Source organism: Triturus cristatus, chromosome 11 (genome assembly GCF_964204655.1).
Source record: "Triturus cristatus chromosome 11, aTriCri1.1, whole genome shotgun sequence".
In the NCBI taxonomy this organism is placed as follows: domain Eukaryota; kingdom Metazoa; phylum Chordata; class Amphibia; order Caudata; family Salamandridae; genus Triturus; species Triturus cristatus.
In genome coordinates, this window is record NC_140594.1 from 396,891,118 (window position 1) to 396,911,124 (window position 20,007).

The window sequence follows — 20,007 nt, forward strand, 5'->3', positions numbered from 1 at the left end:
TAGAGTAAAAACGGGCACATATATCACATCCCCTCACTGACCCCCACGTCTTTTTCTTTGAGTATTACGCGCCCGTAGGTCTGTGTAGCCACGAGAGGCGACCCCCCTAGGCAACAATCTGAATCAAGAGCCAACAAAACGGCCTGAAGGAAAGGCCACTGTTACCCCTAGCCTTCTTATTTACGTTTCCTTCTCCCGTCCTTCAACGTCTTGCACTCCCCTTTCCGAGCACCTTCCGGCTACGGCAGTAGGGCGTGAGATATCTCACGTTATCGGTTACTTCCAGGACATGTATGATTGACCGATCTCTCTCTCCTTTCTTTTGAGTTCCTCCTACTCCGGGGAAAGAGCCACACCATCGCCCCACGAGGAAGAGAAGACCCACCAGTGACACCTGACCAGGAAGATACCCATATCCCGAGAGGCCCGGATTATTATTGGACTTTATTTTTTTTTATTTTTTTGTGATTCCCAAATAAACAACGCCACCATACAGTCTCACATAAGACCTCCTTGTTTTGTGTTCCGCCCTTCCCTCTCACACTGCCACAACAAAGAGCACTGGCGAAACAGGGCATATCTGTCTAGACCCCTGATATACGGTCTGTGCTGCCGAGATGCAATGACCTGTTCAAACTCTTACCTGAGCATTAGTAAATATTAAAGCTACACATACATCCCATCCTTTTGCAGATTAATTTGTCTCATGACTGCCTTAAAGTTCTCCCGGTGCACCGTATAAAACGCTTTGAGGATGTCAATGAACAATACAGTCACCTCCGGGAACTCCAATTGTGGGGTTTTAGCCATCACCCAGTATAATCTCGGGATATTACAAGATGTATTCTGGTTGGGGATGAAGCCATTATGTTCTACATGTATCAAATGGGTTAGGTCGGGCTGTAAATTGGCCACCAATACTTTATGGAGCATTTTATAATCTAGGTTTAGCATCAACAGTGGCCTGTAGGAGGTCACGTTTATGTGCGTCCCCATGTGGTTTTAGTATAGACAATATGAGGCCATTCCTTGTGGAGGCTGGAAAGGAGCCACTCTCTAAGACATGGGCATACATTTCATCTGGCTGCGGTGCTAGGAGGGACCCATATGTCATAAAATTCAGTGGGTAGCCAGTCTGACCCATGTGACTTACCATCCCCCAGCTCTGTAATAACTCCTCTAATTTCAGGTTTAGTTATTGGACTGCCTAAGGCATCTGTGTCTTCATCAGATAACTGAGCAAGTGTTGCTCTGTCTAGAAAAGTCTCCACAAAATCTTCTGGTGCTGGGGTTTGTTTGCCTTATAATTCTCAATGTGTAGGGAGCACCTGATCTGTATCTTGGTGGGTGTACCTAACAACACTCTGCTGATCTCTAATTTGGGTGATGGGCTACTCCTATCCTCTGGTCGGATCGACCACACAGGAGTTTTCCCCCTGCCTGATTGAAACTCAAATATTCTCACCTAAAACTGGACTGAAGAGTCTCCATCTTAGCTGCATGTATCTCCCTCGTCTACAGTAATGTTGGCTTAATCAGGAGTGCATCTGGCAGTCTATTTTCCAATACTCTGATTTTAGTTTCTAGTGGAGTGTGCTCTCCCTCTGGTGACTTTCAAACACCGCAACCTAACTAAGGCAGAACCCCCGAACCACAACTTTTAAAGCATCCCACTCTATTTTTGTGTGTGCCATAGTGTTGTAACTGATGTGTAAGTATTCTTGTATAAATTCAGCTAGGGGATCTCCAATTGTTGTTTCATACAGGTAAGGTGTAAGGAGTTTCCATGTAGGAATAGGAGACGGCCTTAAGTTCTACCCCACACAACACTCATTAACAATGGGTTCTGATCCGTCAAAGTTTGTCCAAGGTACTCTATGGGCGAAACATGAGTGCCAAACGTAGGGGAACACACTAGTTTATCTAACCTCACATGCATATTGTGGACTGGGGAATAAAAATAATATATTCTTTGCATATTATTTCTCTGTCTCCAAACATCACCAATACTCCATTTCCTCAGCCAGGCTTGAATGACCTGTGCCAGTTGCATGCATGAGGAAACCACTAGCAGAGGGGTGGGGGTGAACATGTCCAGCATGAGATCCACCACACAACTGAAGTCACCTCCCAAATCCATCGGTGATTGTGTATCTACAGAGAGTACAGATGTGAAGGAATCAAGGACTGGGACTGGCCCACATTCCGAACATAGATGCACTCCTATGACACTTGTATTCAGGTAAGTTTTACCGATACCATAACATAGCGCCCATCCTTGTTGACTAAGACAATAGTAGCTTTGAAGGACACCCATGGTTTTATCAAAATCAACCACAGAAAAGGAAGAGTAACCCATGGCATATAGTTGCTCTTTTAATCTCCTTTTCAATTTGGGGACCTCTCCTTCAGCCAGATGCATTGTCTTTACGAATGTCACATCTACACCCCTCTGCTTCAGATATGAAAATATCTTATTTTTTGCTAGAGAATCCCATACCTCTCACATTCCACATGCGGTGTGAGTAGCTAGTCAACCTATAGGTCATTCTGATATGTCACATATCTTCCCACAACCTACTTGACGTGCTCTGGTCTCCAGGGGAGTACCAATACACCAATAACATTCGGTACCACTTTCAGACAGATTATGCAACATTGCAATGGGATAGAATACAAATATGTATTACATGTCTTGGGCATGCACATATACATTTTTGCAAACTTCCCTACCCAGGTCAGAGGTGGTTTGAGGGGTGGCAGCCTGATCACACCATTGTTCCTCCAGCCTGCTCTCCATCTCAGTCATTGAAATATTTCCCAATTAGCTGAACCCAGGGACCCCGGGTATTCTCCACATTGCAGGAGAGCCTCAGTCCTCCCCTCTTACTGGCATAAGCACTGACACCAGAAATGTAATCCAACACTAAGGACTAAGGGGTTGATTTATAATTTGGTGGACAGAGGTTTGGCAGGCAGGGCAATAATTTACTCTGTTACCTTGACTGCACCTCCATCTACCAAATTATCAAATGGCCGCTAAGCCGGTGGTTATTTCTTAAAGCATTGCCAGGAAATGCTATCAAGGGAGTTCCTGTCATATTTCTTTTGCAGTTTGACCATGGTTCCGTCATGTATGATGGAGCCATACGGCAAACTGTTTTCTTTTTTATTGCCAAAAAGAAAATCCAGAAGCAGGATTTTCTTTTTGAAATTAAAAAAGTCAATGCACCCCTCTCCATGGGAGTCCTCTCCCATGGCAAGGGGAAAATGTTGTAGTTTTCACTGCTCCTTATCATAAGGGCTTTCCAGGCGGTGACGGGCAGTGAAATCGGACCTCTAATTCAGCCCATCTAAATTAGGACCGTGGGATTAAAGGTCATACCTTCGACAGCCCTTACTCCATCGGACTTTCGGAGGGGTTTAATCACGGCAGAGATGGAGTAGTCTGTGCCATGATTTAACCAAGGGTGAGCCTGCATTTAAATTGGGCAGGCAGGCCACAGTCTTGGCGGTATGGATACTCCGTCGTGGCAGAGTATCCATACCACCAATATATACATCAGGCCCTAAGTTTGTAGAAGGATGCAAGACTGATGGTGTGGCTGCTAATACCTGAGCTCTGCCTGTACGTATGCAACGAGGTCAACTGCTTCAACACAGAGGTAGATTGCTAGGCTTCTTTCTGCGCCAGCAATCATTGTGTCTCAGAAAATGAGCAATAACAATCCTGCAAAAGAGGATAGAAGACACCTTTCAGCACTTTACTGTAATAAGCATAGACTGCTGACAGCTGAACTTTTAAAGTGACAGGGCATACATACCTGCACAAACTTGTTTTCGCAAACAAGTGAGTATTGCCCCATCTTTCTTCATTTTGCAAAACTGGGCCAAATGCCAAAGATATTAGCAAAACAAAAAACACATTTCCTATGGAAACTTAGGGGCATATGTATCAAGTTCCGTTTTTGCAATTCTCAAATAGCGATTTTTAGGGAATCGCTATTTGAGAATTGCAAAACGAGATGTAATAAAAAATTTGCAAATTTTTGGATATTTGGAGGAGTATTTATAGAGCGCGGCGTACGCTCCGGAAGGAGCATTGCGATTCCTTGGCATTCCTTAATTGCGATTAGCAAATTGCTAATCGCAATTAAAGAAAACCTTCCCATTCATTCCTATGGGCTAGGAGGCCATTAGGAATGAATGGGAAGACATTCTCATTTTGCAATTCGCAATTTGAGAATCGCAAAATGAGAATGCAATTCCAAGGGTGCTAGGGTGTCAAAAGGACACCCTGTTGCACCCCTGAAATATGTATGTATGCACATGTGGTGCACATACATGCCCTAAGGGCATGTCTGTGCGTCACATGGCACTTTGAAAAATGCCAAAAAGTGCATTTTTCAATGAAATCACAAATTAACACTAACTTGAAGTTGGTGGTAATTTGCGATTTCTTACGGCCAAATTGCAATTTTTCTAGGCTTCATACATTGCATTTAAGGAATCGCAATTTGCGATTCCTTAAATGCAATCGCAAAATAGAGAATCACAAATTTTGCGATTCTCTAATTTGCGATGCCCTTTTGGGATGATACATCCCAAAAGGCCTTTTCCCGTTCGCAAACGGGCCGATTCTGAGAATCGGCCCATTTGCGAACGGGACAAGGGTTTGATACATATGCCCCTAGGTCCTAACAATAACTACCAACTGGCAACCACCAGTAGGTAATATATATATATATATATATATACATATATATAGTTATTTATAAAAAAAATTTTTACAAAGCTACGACAAAACCGGGACAGGCCACATTTATACCTTGATCATTGTCAGCCTTTAGTCCTATTTCTATGTGTGCCCTGTCCTAGTTTTTGCTTCTCAAAATCTGGTCACCCTCCTCTAGATAGGACCTCAAAGGTCACACAGTGGGAAGCCTTGGAGGCGCGACATCCATGGTTCAAAGGGTACAAGAGGCATTACAACTTACAACTCTCAATTGAGCTCCACGTTATTGACTCTGTTAGAGCACTAGGTATAACATTGGACAAATACCTGAATTCACAAGATCTTATCACTGCCACTACCAGGGGAGCTAATTACCAACTTAACACACTAAGGAAAATCAGACCCTTTTTTCCCCTGATGACTTTCAGTTAGCAATCCTAGTCATCTCCAGATTAGATTGTGGGAGTGCTACTTTTGCAGGTTTACCCAAAGCAAGGCTGGAACCACTAAGGGCCACACTGAACTCAACAGCTAGACTCATCACGGGATCCAGAACATTCAATCACATTACACCAGACCTAAAACATCTAAAATGGCTCCTGTTTGAAGCAAGGATCCAGTTGAAGAAAGCCTTCATGACACAAAAGGCTCTTCACCATAACTCTCCCATCTACCTGACCCAAAAACTCAAACGGTCTGGTGGGATTCATTCCTTAAAAAGCGCGAACTCCCTACTGTTGAAACCACAGAAGGTCAAAAAGAAGAAAACTTACAATTGCTGCTTCAATGGACCAGCCCCAAGAATATGGAACACACTGAAACCAGATCCAACCCCTCCTCTACCTCCTTCAAAAAAGAAGTAAACCTGCTTCTGTTGAATAGACTCCTCCAATAGTAGCCTTGAGGTCACTCAGCTTGACTATTGATCTTGATTTTGCCATGCTGATTCTTATATTGTTTTCTGTATTGATTGTTATATTGTCTTCTGTATTGCTGCTTACGTATTCCTTCTTGTATTTTCCCCTTTTATATATGACTTGTCTGCTTTATGTACAGTGCTCTGATACCCTAATGCATCATGTTCATGCTATATAAAACTCCTCACGTAAATAAATAAATAAATTATAAATTATTCCACCAATGAGGCATTTTACCGCACAATTTTCACTTTAATTAGCTAACAATCCTGAGGTCCTAAAGTCATTGTACTGAATATTTCAATAACTTTGTGGTGTACAGGCACCTCTTACCCCCACCTTTCCCAAAGAAAATATTGTAGAAATGGGGGCAGAACAGTGAATTTGTCAGCACAATTTCACTAAAAACTGGGCAAAGTACTATATGTATTGCAGGACGTTAAAGTCTTTCTTCACCTTTTCGAGTAGAATCCTAGTCATATGTTATGACTGAGAATCTATTTGGAAAGGGAAGGATGAAGAATCAAAAGTTATATAAATCTCACAATCAGTGGATATATAGGAGGCACATCCAGACACATCCTGCAGGCTTATATATCAGTGCTACTGCTCAAGTACACCAAGTGTGCACGATCAGAAAATAGACAGGCTGCACCATTCTTACATGCTCAGACCCCAAGGACCAATAGTGATAATATCATAGGAAACATAATCAGTATGGACCAATAAGTGCTTCCACACAGGTCATGAAATAACAGCCGCAGAAATGAGTACCCACTGACACCAAGAAAACAAAATCTGTATAAGCCTCCCAAACTCACCATAAATTATCCTTCAAATATCACCTTTAATTATCTCTAAAACACTATAATTGTGTCTGAATCAACAGCTGTCTAGTTTCTGAAATTACAAATTTTCACCATTAAATGATTTCGTTTATTTTTTAATAAATACGTTCAATCCCCTCAAACAACATTTCAAAGATTTCATGAAAAAATATTGTTGTCATAAAACTTTTATTTTGATGAAAATAGCTGGCTTGATCACCAAATACCAACTAGTCATTTTCACAAAGATCCCCAATATTCAACTGCCACAAATAGAAATAACCTGACCTTTACACCTTTTTTTCCTCAAATTTCAGAGATGTCCATCACCTAGCAGGGGATTTCATCTGCATTGTGACATGATAGATAAACTTAAACCAGGATTAGCACAATATGTTAAAGATGATGACCATTGGTTGAGTGGTAGCGTTACACAATGTGTAGCCATAATGATGTCAAAGATGCTCAAAACATATCAAGGAATGGCTACTATAAAGACAAGGACAGCTGGGATGTTTTCAAAAATGCTCACACAATATTAAGGAAAGTCCAGTGCTTTAAATGGGCCGGCACTCACCGGTACGGAGTACCGGCACTTTTTAATTTTCGCCTCTTGAGTACCGGAACTTCTCCTAGGACAAGGAGAGTACCGGTACTCATGGGGGGACCTTGACACAGGTGGTGCGCTTCATTTTCTCGTGCCTCGGCAGCACTTTTCACAGGACCCGCGCTGCTTCTGCAATCCTGAGCTGAGTTGCACAGGAGCGCCAGAACAGCATCTCTTCTCACCTTGACACAGCAATCTTGTTGTGCTTCTCTGGAACTCTTTCAGCATCGTGGGGTGGCTGATGGGTGTTTGTTTACCCTTTGATCCTGCACGGTAGGAGTTGAGAGTCCATCCTAAAACTAATGGAGAGGGCGTGGGGCGCATACGTCAGGGCAGTACAGCTTTTTAGCATACCATTGTTTTAAATGACTGAAAATGCTAGTTCATCAGCAATTTACATTAAGCATGTATTGAATGGAAATGTATTGCTTTAGTTAGAACCGGACCGTCAGTTCTAACTAAAGCAATTCATTTCCTGGTTCACTTTTGACCACCGAGGAGCGATTCAGCGCCCTCGTGTGACACGAGTTTCTCGGAGGGATTGGTTTATTGAGATACTTATGATTGATTTCAAATGTGATGAAGATATCATGCTCTCCTTCCAATGAGCCACTGTGCTTAGTTTCGTGGTGATTCGGCCTCCTAGGGTGCCCTTATCCCCCCCACACAGTCCTGAGGAAGACCCCCCTGTAAGGTGGACACTTACCTACATACTCTTGGGGTCGAAACGTCGACACTTTACCTTACGCCAGCCTCAAACAACGGATATTCCTGTACTGTGTTTTAGCAAATAGCATGGCTATGTGTTAACTATGTACATTCTTCATGTTAGAGTGGCTTAATGAATAGCCCATTGTGTATACTGTATATAAATCTTTGGATTGCACCAACCCTTTTGTCCCCCATTAACACTTTATTCCCACACAATTCACTTGTATTCCCTTTTCCTTTGCTTCTCCCCTTCTGGGCACATCGCTAATAATTATTGATGTGTTTTTCGAAGACATTTGTTGCAAATGAGGGTGTGATTAAATAACACTTCTCAGCTTAAATTTTCGTTTATGTGTTGTTAGTTTTCTTTGAAGTAATTATATGTTAAATAGTGTCTACTGGGAACATTTCCTATTGTACTCTTATTATTATTAGGGCCATAAGCATAGGACAGATACTTCAGATTTTTTAACTTTGCACTTGGATTTCTTGCATATGAAGCTTGGAAAGGTTGAAAACCCAGCCCCGCCCCTGGCTCCGCCCCTAGTCCCGCCCCACACTCCACCCTCTAGTCCACCGCTCTTTTTGGTGAGTACCTGCACTTATTTTTTTCCATTTAAAGCACTGGGAAAGTCCACTACTGTGTAAAGGATACCCAGACCATCAATGCCATGGCAGGGGGAGCTAGAATGTCAGCAGGAATACCCACAATATTCCAAGGTTTTTGTCACTGTCACAATAGGATGTCCCCAAGAATGCCAACTGCCTGCTTTGGATGTGCCTTTAATATACAAGTGGTAGCCAGAATGTTGCCAAGTAAGTCAAGGATTTGTTACTATAATGCCAGGGATACCCAAAACAATATGTCACGGGCGGGCCACTAGTATTCCAGAAATAAAAAAAAAGTCACACAAAAGGTGATGAGTGAAATGCTTGAGGAATCTGTGCCACTAGTAAGAACTTTGGGTGACATTACCTTCCATTAATTATATGTCATCTGCACCACTACATACAGTGGCAAACAAAGACAAATTAATATTGGTTCCAATTGAAGCAGGGCCATTGGTGATTTGTGCATAGTTGGCCCATGGCATTAGTGGCAGAATGAGCCAAACTATGATGGACTGGAATGTGGGTCAGAGTAAATATCAGTGGCTAGAAATTAATTCAAGCACAAACATTAAAACCAATCACTGTATGTTCTTTTCTGTGTAATTAAACAAATACAATGGATATGACTAAATATATATCAGGGCTCAGGCTGCACCTCATTTATGAACTCGACAAAGATGGAACTGTTCTGGGTAATTTATAATCCCAGGTGAGATAAGGCCTAGAAGTTGTGACTGGACTGTTCCTATTGGAGGAAGAGCGAGGCTGATTTGCGTTTGGTTGACCCTTGACTGGAGTGTAGTGTGGTAGAGCGAGGCTGATTTGCGTTTGGTTGACCCTTGACTGGAGTGTAGTGTGGTGTACTGGTAACTGTATGGGTACAGTAACAAAAAAACAAAAAAATATATTGCAATGTGGCCCAGATTACAGGTGGTGTTAATGAATTAATGTATTTCCCTAATTACTTTTGTTTTTTTTATAGAAAGAGTTGTGTCAAGACTAGCTACAAGATGGAAGCTTGGACAATTATTATGGAAGGATACCAGAATGCAGCCAGGAAAACCCCGCTATATCAAGAAAAGTCTATTGCTGTGCACGAAAAAGCCAAAGAAACAGGATATGCTACGACCATGACATGCCTCGGTCACTAGTAAGCTGCCAGCCACCCCTTCACACCTATATATAGACACAAGCGCACACACACAAAACAACAATGTATCTTTGAGCTTCTGGCCCTTTTTCTCTCTCTCAGAAAGCTGTAGTCACCCTGGCTCCCAGCTTACCAATGGTTCCCTCCCAACTTTCCATCACAGTAGTGGCCAGTGTTGGGGACGAGTGGCGGGGCAGGCGGGGAGGGGAAGAGAGTGGGTATAGGGGTCGTGGGGCAGAGGGAGAGAAGTAAAATCAAAAATAAAGATAATTTTAAAAAACATACCTGCAGCTGGCCGCGACATGCTCCTCTGCACCTCTCTCTTCTCCAGGTGGCACAGGCTCCCAGAATGTCCTGTGGCCAATCCTGAAGCTGTTTCTACGCATGAGAGCAGCTTCAGGATTGGCCTGAACACCCTCGATTTGCGCTCCAGGATAGACTGTAAGTCTGTGCCTGCTCTCTCCAACCCAGCTGTGTTGCTGGATTGGGGAGAGTTTTCACTGTGCATGATGGTTTGGCAGGCCTCAGACAGTGGGCCAAACCGTCTTGCGTAGTGAAGGGAGTGCACATACCACTCCCATCAATGCCTGTCACTCCCAGGCCCTGCCCCAAGACCTGGCAGGAAAAAGGATAAATGAAACGAATGTTTAATATCTTTTTATTTTTCCTTTCCTGCCGTTTTTGGGGGGGGGGCGATGCTCCTCCGCCATAGTGGAGGAGCCGCTGCTGCCCAAAGCAGGCAGCAGCGTGCAAAGACCCTAAGCCATGCATTATTGTGCCTCCTCAAGGCTCAGGAGAGCTGGCAACTTTCTGTCTCCTGAGACATGAGGGGGCCTAGCACTGGCATGCAATAGGCCAATTAAGCATAGGAGATGTGAGGCCAGCAGTGGCGGCTGGTGAAATTTGAAAGTGGTAGGGCGTAAAAGTCAGGGATGAGTGTTACGTCATGAAGTGAGCGAGCCCGACTATCATACGGGAGAGTTTGTTATAAAATAAATTTTAAAAAAGAGTGGGGAAATTATTGGTTTATCATTGCACAATCCATAGAATTGCATGATTGAGAAAATGTAATGCCTATATCAGTGGAAATGTGCTATTTATGAATGACAGTGCGCTACTACACTATCCTTTAGTAATATATTTGCGACAGTGTGCTCCAAACGGCACGACCACCAGTAACATACTACACCCTTACGGATGACAAGCATGAGCCTTGTGTTCCGCAGGGCTGGTTTCAGCTAATCAATAATGGCAGGTTCACTCCCAATTTTGGGATTACACTGCTTAGGCAAAACTTCTATTTATTAGAGGGGAGGATAAAAAAGAGGTGAGGCGCTAAAGAGATAAAGTGTCTTTATTACAATTCTACATGTCAGTTTCTGGTCAAAGCAAAGTATTGGGGAGAGGAGTTTGCTAACTCCTACGGCGGTCGAAATCGAATCTGGGGAACTGGGTTCAAGTCTCGGCAATGACCCTGCGACTCTGGGCAAATCACTTAATCTCCCTGTGCCTAACACAAATTAATGTGTCCTCATGTAATGCAACTGGTGCTATGTAAAGCGCTCTGATACCTGATTCAGGTCAAGTTTGCGCTATATAAAACTCTGTAAAAAAAAAAAAAAAAACTAAAGAGATGACAGCATGCCTCTATACAGTGATAGCTTTGCATATAGCAATACAAGACATTAGTAGTACAGGATTTTAAGTAATGTCATCATCTAAATTCAACTGCATGAGCTAAGGAATAGAGTCAGAAAGGTTAAATGGCAATCAAAAATTACAGTAATTATTTGAGGAAAGCCCTTTAAATGTGTTCTGAATGAGTCTTAATGACCAAGGACTGATAATTAAAGCAGATACAGATAGAAAGGCAATGGTAAAAATGAAAATAGACGATTTTTCAGAAACCTAAAATGTGAACAAATTGCTGGTAAGTTACATAACGGTGAATGAGGAGAGCAGGCAGGGGAACATGCAGGATGAAGCCAAGCAGGTCAGGCGGATAGGCGGCCAGGCGGCGAGGCTAACAAGATGTGACTGACGTCATGGGTAGGCTTGGCGCCATGAAGAAATCATTCCAAGTCCAGGTCTTACCTGCACATGTGTCGTCTCGTTTGAAACCACGGCTGCAGGCGCCTTTTTCCAGCAACAAACACACCCCTCCCGGAAATAGGAGCTGCCTGCCAAACTGAAACTAAATGGATAGCCACTCCCGGTCGCCTCGGCCTTACCCAATGAGAAAGCCTAATTTACGGAGGCGAAAGGAGTGCTGTAATTGTTACCACCCCCTGCACTCAGTGCACTGTGAGCCAGCCCTGTCCCTTCCCATTACTCTGAATGGCGCTCCACTGACCGCGCCCTGGGCCAATTCATTATCGCCCCATTTGAAACCCATTTACTGCCGCTTTTTTCAGCCACTCCAACAAGGCTGATGTCACCCGCCTCCTCGCTCCTCGCTTGTGCCTCGAGGACGAGGAATAGTTCTCGCCCAGCTTTTTCACATGCACACATTGAGCAGGAAGACTCCGGGACAAAGTATAAGTAAGTAAAAATATATATATATTTATTTTACATAGTTTAACTTTCAAGTTTCACGGGGGAGCACCAAGCAGTGAGCACTTCTTTAAACTGCTCCACTGGTGTTCATTCTCTCCCATTAGTTTTCTACGATGCTGATAGGTGAGGCAACGCCCCTACGCCCCTTCACACCAGCCGCCACTGGAGGCCAGTGGTGCACGCAACTGGTCAGGGCTACAGTGCAGAGGATGGGACAAATCAAATATATCCATCAAGTCAATGAGGTCAGTGAATCATGAGAAGGGCACGGCAGTGCAACATCCAATCCTGTGTTCTTCAATCCAAAGTGTAGTAATTCAAAAGACAGTAATGGCCTGAATTAGAGTTTGGCAGATGGGGTACCTGTCACTGTGTGATGGATACTCTGTCCAGCTTACTAAAAGTGCTTTATATCCTAAATAATTTATAATAAGGCGAGCAGGATATCCGTCATGTTGTGATGGGGTAACGTGTCCACAAACTCCAAACTAGGCCCTCAGACCCACACGCTGTGCATGTCTATTTCCTGTTCCAGTGAGGGCAAATCTATTAAGGGCTCTGAAAAGGGCAGGTTTTGCCAGGTCTTTTACATTGAAGTAATTGAAAGCAGACTTGAAAGCCAGTCCCTACTTGCTTGGCCCTATACTTATGTCCTTAACTTTACAGGCAAAAACAGTAATAGATTCCTCTACATGACTGTAAAAGCCATTAGGATCATCCATGTCATCAAAATACTTCATGTTTTACTTCATCTTACGTTGCCAAGGTTATTTATTTTTTCTGGTTGTTTTGTTTCTGGAGGTTTTACTATGCAACACAGACCTCATTTATAGAGGACATTGAAAACTGAGACGCCTCTATGTGTCTGGGTGAGTTTCAGTTGTCAGTGTGTGAGCGATAGAGAGCTCTGGAGCTGAGGCTGGAGGCAGAACTAGTTTCTCACAGTCCCTGTCAGTGGGTCATAAAGGTGTTCAAACTACATGCTGACCCAATCCTCTGACCCCTCTACAGACGACAGAGGGTGAGGGTCACATATGTGCCAATAATCATTACCATTTTATGTGAAAGTGTGTAAAGCAGGTCTACACAGCTGTTGGAATATTGACCGCAACAAAGGAAATGAATCCTTGTGTTTAAAGGTGAGAAGTGAGTGGGTGTGTGTGAGAGAGGTCATAACAAAGGAGACGTGACGTAAGGAAGTACACATGAAGTGATGATACCATTTATTCACATGATGAATGCAGCATTCATAGCAAAACTTTAAAAAAACAAGTGAAAAATAAATGGGACACATTTTGGAAGTAAATATATTTTATCTAATTCTTGCCATGTCAAACAATGTGAAAAAACAGATGAAAGCAAATGAGATGCACTGCTCTACCAAGACGTTTTAAACAGCCTTTGTTATAGAACACAATGGGGTGTAGCTGGAACGCAGCTGGCCACAATTTCCAGTTGGCCTCACCTTGGGCGCCACTGGTGTGCTGTAAAAATGAGTTGGGAGGTTTGCTATACTAGATCTTTAGGTGATGGTTACATTTGATCCTGCATGTTTTTGTTAGATGGGCCAGTTCCAGTGGTTGATTTGTGCCGGTGCTTTCCGGTGCTTAACACTGGCACTTAATTATCAGGACCCGGTCTACACTTACACTTATACATAAGATGCAACTCATCTTCAAAAGGTGCCTAAAAAATTGTAGGTTACTTTTGAGTCGGAGAGAACAACATTTGTGAAACAAATTGGCACCGGGGACTAAAGGTCGAATACATTTAGTAATAATTACTTCTTGACTGCCTCATAGTTTCTCGACAAAAGAGCCTTCCAGAACGCGTTCGGATTAGTCTTGCGTTGCTGCTCACATAACCATGATGATTCACGGTTAGGACGTTGTACAGCTTTCAGGAACTATGTATGGTGAACAGCACATAATTCTGAGCTGCCAGCGCATTGAAGCAGGTGTCTATGCTCGGAAAGAATAATAAATAAAACACTTAAACCCGCCTGCTACACAGTTGTAGGAGTGGGTTGGATGGTTAGCATTTGTATTACCGCCATCATTGGCAGCACGGCAGGGGCAATGTGTGGTGCAAGCTGCAGTGGCCTTATTACGAGAGCCCCGGCACAATTATTTTTTTACAAATTAAGCACTGGCCAGTTCCTTTTAAGCAGCCTGGGTCAGCAATTTCCCAGTGAAATCTTGATAACCGCCAAGTGATTCATGAATATGTGACCCCTTCAGCAAGCACTGAACATTTGTGGATTTCTGAATACACACTTTTAACATAAATTGCCCGTAGTGGCTCAAGGTGTTGCACTTGACATGGGCTACTTGCCATCTCTGGTCTTGGTCAGTGCTTTAAATGGGAAAAATAAGTGCAAGTACTCACCAAAATGAGCGGTGGACTGGGGGTGGAGTTTGGGGTAGGGAGAAGGGTGGGACAAGGGGTGGGGATAAGGGTGGGACATGGAATGGGTATAAGGGTGGTACAAGGGAGGGGCAAGGTTTTTGACTTTTCCATGCTTTGATTACAAGAAATCTGCATGATTGTAAGAATGTCAGATGTATCCGTCCATGAGTTATTACACTAATATCCATTTATATAGCACTTACTAATATATGTTTATTACAACCCAAAGTAACTCTTTTTAACAACCTTAGAATAACAAAAGATTGAGGGAAAAAATGTAAGGTTCTAAACTTACGCCTTGTAGTTTGTGTGCAGCTGCTTGATGCGGGCCATAACTCATTAAGCTGTATGGCAAGGATTTTAACTTGTAGCAAGGATCTCTCCATAAAAATCAGTAATCAACTGAGCTAGCTACATAAAAAATAAATCTGCAATCTGTATGTTGCGTGCTGTGCTTCACAGTGGCACATATACCCTCTATGCAATTTTATGGTGAATCGAACCTTTGACTAGAAAGCACAAAGATCTAATTATTAATTAAAGTGATATTATAGCGATGAACATGCTAGGTACACAAAGATTTCTGTACCAGATGATATTTTGAAATGTGTCCCATTGTGAACACATAGGTATGCCAGAACAGAGATACAGATAAGGAGAGACAGTGATGTGTTTGAAAGGGTCGAAATAGAAATTATGGGGTAAGTATGTGGAGGTACAGAGATCAGTGGTGAGCAAGGGAAAGGTAGAAAAGCTAAGGTCAGGCAAGGTTAGGGATGTGAGACAAAGAAAAATAATGCAGAAAAAGAGAGGTAGAGAGTAATAAAAGAGGTGACAGAAAGGTAGTCAGAAAGAGGGGTAGATAGATATAGGCAGGGGTTTAATGACTGGTGAGGGAGAGCGAAATGAGGCACAAAAAGATAGTTAGAAAGAGAGGAGGTTTCAAGTCAAATCAAAAAATAAAGTTTATTTAGACCAGTTGATCTATAAACCACAATACATATTTTATCATCTAAAATCGTCATAACACAAATTCATTCCATTTACTATAAAAACTCTACTATCATAAAACTGCATTTACACAATTAAAACCAAAATTCATAAGAGTTAAAAAACTTTGGCCTTTTCATGGGTCTCTACTCAGTTTAGAAATGTATAAACCCCCTGCATAAATTTCCCAATGGCTATCGCAATGTCAAGATTTTCCATTTCCACTAAGAGATCACGTGCTTGCGAGCGCTCATTGACATCATATTTTAAAAATATCGGGCGAAGAAACACTTTACGTAGATTTAAAAACAGATAGCAATCCAATAAAAGGTGCAAAATATCACACTTCATTCCTATTTTACACACACGTTTACCATCCGGATGTGCAAGGGCAACTTTTATTCCGCTATTTATAAATAGCGGATTGGTTCCTATTCTTAACTTAAAGACTTCTTTCCTTAACCAACGGTTAGGTAGCAAATCCATATATGGAAAGATGGAGTCTTTCTCCCATCCAGCGCTCATAAACTTTACAGAATCTTTTTCTCTCAGATACTTTAAATCTATTGCCCTCGAGCATACCTTACCCTGCACTTTAAGCTCATTCTTTATCACATTAATTTGAAGTGTCATAGGGTCAGTGTCCACCATCAGGTAATCACAAATGGTCAGGAGTTTCCTTCTTGTTGCCTTTGCCCACTTTAACTCTCTGGATTGAATTTCCTTCATACACCATTGTGATACCTTGGTGACTTCCCCCATACCCAGGCGGTTCCAGAATCTAAGCAAGCTTGACTGGACCTGGACATTCCATGAAGGTAGGTCCAATTCCAATCTAATTGCCTGAATCATCGCCGACCCTGAAAGGGACAGCAGGGATTTTAGACATTTACCCTCCTCTTTGTCCCATGAGCTTTTCCCATCAATGCATAAAACCTCTGCCCCATATTGGAATTGTGGCGGAACCATAGCCTTAAAGGCGGTCAATAGAGGTTTATGTGACATATCGCCATAGCTATAGTCAAATCTTTTCAACCCACATACCGCTAGATGCGCTTTTAGTTTCTGTGCTTCCAGATGGGTATCCCACTTCAAAGACCTTGTGAACCATATACCGAGGTATTTATATTCCTTTACAGTATCTAGCTTGGTTTGGCCCAAGTACCAGCTAAACTTCGTACTCTTCTTCCCAAAACACAAGATTTTTGTTTTCTCCATATTTACTGTAAGACGCTTTGCAGTGATGTATTCGTTAAATACATTCAAATTTCTCTGCAACCCTACCTCTGTTAGGTCCATTATTACAAGGTCATCGGCATACAGCAGGCAGGGCAGATGCTTACCATTTATTTTCGGGCTTGCACCTCTGGCTGTACCCAGGAGAAGGGGCAAGTCTGCTAAAAATTTGGCAAAGAGTAACGGGGCCAATACACAGCCCTGCCTCAACCCATTGTTTATAGGAATTTCCTTTGTAAGCCCGCCAGAAGTATCTTTAATTACACGTGCCCAGTTATGGCTATGCAATTCTTGAATTACCAATAGGAGATCAGCAGGCATCTCATACGTCCTCAATGCTTCCCACAGACAATCCCTGTCCACCAAGTCAAAGGCTGCGCGAAAGTCCACGAAGCAGCAAAACAATTTGCCCTGCTGCTCCATGGACTTCCTCGCCACCGCCCACAGTGCAAAGCAGTGATCAACAGTTGAGTGCCCCTCCTTAAAGCCACCCTGCTCAATTGGAACTATTGACCGCTGCTCCACCCATTCCTTCAACTTGCCCAGGATTATTTTCGAAAAGAGAGGAGGTATCAAAAAGTGAAATACAGATACAGAAGTATAGAGAGAGGCAAGGTAAAGAGAAGGAAGTAAGGTGAAGAGTAAGTTAGGGGGAGAGAGAAACAAAAAAGTAGAGTGAGCGGTAAAGAAGGGTGATGGCAGATAGTGAGGGATGCTAGAGCAAGTGATGGGTGAGTAGAGAAAGATAGGTAAACGGAAAGGCAGAAAGTTGTGAGACATGGATAGGAACAGCAAGGTAGACAGACAGAGAGAGGTTGTTATAGAGAAAAAAGAACGCAAGGGATAACTTTATCAGGCAGGACCTTGAAGGTTGGGGGCATTTGTAATTGCCTAAAATGCCCATTCCTGAAAACATCTCTAGCTGTTTTCCTGTCCTGGCAGGCTGGAGAGTGGAGACGGTGGCCGAGCCATTGGGAGAGTCGGGGGGAAGCTTGAATGTCCCTTACTGCTGGGGATGGGATGAGAACCACAAACCTCACCCAACATTATTAAGAACCTTACTAGAAATTCAAGCATTGTCCCATTAAAGTATTACCAATGTGTTTAGAAATGTCGCTGATGTCCTATTAAAAGCCTGTTTGAAGTAGCAGCCAGTAACACAGCTTAGAGCTGAGAGCACTCCTTGAACATATTATAGATACCCTAGTGTGCTCCAAAGGCTGGCGAAGAGTATGTTTAGCTTGGTTCAATGCTGGGGTCTAAGGCACGAAGGAGCCAAGGTTCTTATAGTAATATACTTCAGCAAGAGGGCTTGATGAGCTGTGACTGCTGCTGACATCCTCTATGACCTGCTGGTGAAGTGTTCCAATAAAAGTAAAACTAAATTATACTTCTGAGCAAGGACTATTGAGTACTTGTAAACTTGCTAAAAGAGACACTTTTATAGAGAGTACTTGGAAAAATTGAAAGTGAAGCTCTATGAGAATGCACTCAGCCATCCTCTATAAATACACACATAGTTTGCATCACAGAAAATTAAAGCACACCGCTAGCATATCCCTCGGAAGCGCCGCCAGTGAGGCACCTGGCCCCTTTCCCTTATCTCTCACGCGCCCTCTTTTATGCATGTGCACACACAGAATTCTCTACTTCTCACCTTCTCACACAACCGTTATCTCACTACTTCTCATCCTTCATGTTCCCCTTTTCGTTATCTCTAATCTCTCGAGCACACTTTCATTCACTTCTGGTTCTCTAGCTGTAAGTTTCTCTTGGTCCTTTCATTACCATAATTGTACTGTTTCTCCATCCAGCACTTTCTCTTTCTAATCTTTGCTATTCATGTCTTTTTGTGCGTCTTACTGTTTCTATAGCCCAGTCTCTGTCTTTCCAACCCTCCTATCCCATCTATCCCGCAGCTCCCCCCTCGTTCTATCTCTTCTCCTTCAGCCACTCCTCTACCCTTTTTTGAATATATGACGTTACAACGCAAACAATTACAACACATGCCTTTACAATGCGGTTTTTACATCACAGCTAACTTTACAACGCATGATTTTACAACACATGCCATTATAACGCATTTCTAGAAACTACCTTCACAACGCATTCCATTACAACGTATGTCATTACAATGCATCAAACTTTTATGGTAACAGTGGGGTAAGTTTTGGATAGTGTAGGGGTAAAATTACTATTCCCACTCCAGGGAGTGCAACAGTAGGGTAAGTGTTGGATAGTGTAGGGGTAAAAATTACTATTCCCACTCCAGTGAGTGCAACGGTAGGGTAAGTGTTGGATAGTGTAGGGGTAAAAATTACTATTCCCATGTACCCCCAAACCCATACCCAAAAACTAAAAAAAACTAAAAAGAAAAACTCCATTACTTACCTTATAATGTATTGTAATGTCATGCGTTGTAATGGTATGCGTTGTAATGGCATGCGTTGTAGTGACATGCGTTGTAATGCCTGCATTGTAATGGCATGCGATGTAAATGCGTTGTAATGACCGCATTCTAAAGGTAGTGTGTTGTAATGACTGCGTTGTATTGGTTGTTTCTCCCCTTTTTTTTGCCCTCGTTAAATTGTCTTTTCTTGTTCTCCCTCCCTTCCTCCTCTTCAGGTAGTACCATGGTCCATCGGCTAAGCCGAAAGAGCACAGCATGGTTTGTGCATGCGCAGAGAACCTGACGGGACAGGGACTGTGCAGTACACAGACGTCTCCTACAAGAAGGTGAATGTGTGAAATGGTCCCACTGAACCTGGTCTCTAGGAAGGCTCCCGCCCCTTCCTCTCATGTGCCAGTTGGGCAGGGGAGGGATCAGATTAAGGACGCACTGCCCTCATACAGTGAGGAGAGGGGGTGAAATGTCTCTTCACAGCTGGGGTCTGACGATCCTTCTCACTCCCCTCCCCTAGCCCAATCTGCACATATTATGTGTGCATGTAGCTGGCCCAAGTCAGCCGCATACACTAATGGGTCGGCCCAGCAGGGGACTGATAAGGATGCTGCCAGACCCCCCCCCCCCCCCCCCCCCCCGCTAGGAGGTGGGGAAGTTCCAAGATTCCATCTGTCCCTGCTGCAGGCTTCAAGAGAGGGCTAATAGGCCCCACAGAGCCACTGACGACGCCAGACAACCAGCTCAGCACAAGCATTTCCAAAACTGGCACCACTGAGCCTATGAGTCCCCGTACTGTCCTTGTCCAAGGAGACGTTCCAGTACTGAAGAGGAGAAAATGAAAAAATGCGGGTAC

General features: G+C 43.1%; 1 protein-coding gene across 3 annotated transcripts in view; it reads left to right on the forward strand.

The window, feature by feature from the left end:
• LOC146784282 (uncharacterized) overlaps positions 1–20,007 on the forward strand; it is a 157,586-nt gene that overhangs the window by 11,523 nt on the left and 126,056 nt on the right. For all 3 annotated transcript variants that reach the window (XR_014970833.1, XR_014970832.1, XM_085635346.1), the window contains one exon: positions 9,392–9,559. The gene's annotated coding sequence lies outside the window, so the exon portion shown is untranslated. The remainder of the gene's footprint in view (positions 1–9,391; positions 9,560–20,007) is intronic.